We start from the raw sequence: 1,683 nt of genomic DNA on the forward strand, positions 1-1,683 counted from the left end.
CCAACTCCATTAAGTTGTATTGGATTCGCGGTGTGAGGTAACGTTACGGTATTACTCCGCCGCGGGAAACGGAAATGGGGTTGTTTGTATGCTTTTTGTAGTCTTATGCAGTCGCGGACGCGGTATCGTAGGCTAAGCTATCTAAACATTTGTACAAGATCGAAGCTATCTGTGTCAACTTAGAAATGGATTCCGAGACATTTATATGGGAGGATGACGGTTTTGAGATCGATTTTGATGGACAGGGTTACAGGTTTGAGCCTGAATATTCAGAGGAGGAATTTCTGCAAAGAAAGGCAGAGTTTGAACGGCAGTTGACAACGGAGTCCAGTGTTACGCCTGTTGCCGAAGCTGCTGCTGTCTCAAGGCTTACAGGCACTTGGTGGTGTTCCTTTTGCCACGAATCTTCCCGCAATTCGGAACTGCACAAATTCGCCACATTATTAGCTGTCTGTTTGTAATGCTTTCAACGAAGACAGCGATCTTCTGCTTCTTCTCTGTATATGCCCGTGGTTTGCTTGCAATTGGCAAAGGTGCATTATCGCCACCAACTGGGCTGGGCTCTATGATTCAAGCTCTCAACGGAAGAATCACGGGTGTGACGCGTTTGGCAAAATAGGTCCACAAAAGCTAAATAAACCTAAAATTCTCAGGACAGGAGCATGTGTCCAAATTTTTATCTTAACCGTTCTATTTCATCAGATACGATCTGTAAACAGGGCTTTAAGTGTAAAATACCGAACTTGTCCTTTAAGTGATGTCTCAAGTCAAGTGAATTACGGGTCATTGGACAGACGTCTAATCACAACTGACTTCCGGAAAAGGGGAAGTAACCAATGGCATTTGAGGTTATTAAAACAGTAAGTCCCGCCCCTCGACTGCCAAAAATAAAGGTGTTGGAGCGAGAGCAGATCATGCGCGAGAGCGTGGGGAATGATCATGGGGTTTGAATGAGCTCGCGAGTTCCCGTTTCCTCGCGTGTAGATCTGTTATCCTCTCGCGGAAGTCATTTACCGCGCGCACGCCAGCATCAGTCGTGCACTCGGTTCTAATTGGCATTGATTAGTCGCCACATGTACGAGCCTCTGCTGCTCAGACTCAACTCTCTGCAGAACCGCCTCTCGTCGACCTTAGAGAGGGAACAAGAAGATGATGATGATGACGTGATGCCGGTGATTCTCCTGGATCTGGAGCGGCCTGAGGCTGGGATATTTATCTTCATTTATTTAACTTTATTTTATAGAGCACTCACCTCCTCTTTCACACATGTGAGACATCGACATCCTTCTCCAAATTGCTTTAAAATAAAAAATAAAAAAAATAAAAAAACAACTCTCCTCCATCAGGGACGCTGAAAAATGCTGAAGGGGAACGTCTGTCTTCTCTTTAAAGGGGTGTTAAACCACTCATGGCGTAACATGTCATCTAAAGTCATCCGTGACCCTCTGTCATTAAGTTCATTATGAAGATCCAGGCATTCTGCAACAGTTTTCAGAGAACAGTTGATTAGTCACGCTTGTCCTTATAGACACTCATAAACAGATTTTGAGAAGTGTAGTTCATGTAAGGTCATGTCACCATGAAATTCATTTCTTGCTGTTACTATGATATTCTCTGGATGCCCATGAACATTTATCCATAGCTAAACATTCATTGTCAATCCGCTGTGTTTTACACTTTGCT

The sequence above is a fragment of the Phoxinus phoxinus genome (genome assembly GCF_949152265.1).
Source record: "Phoxinus phoxinus genome assembly, chromosome: 4".
Taxonomy (NCBI): Eukaryota; Metazoa; Chordata; class Actinopteri; order Cypriniformes; family Leuciscidae; genus Phoxinus; species Phoxinus phoxinus.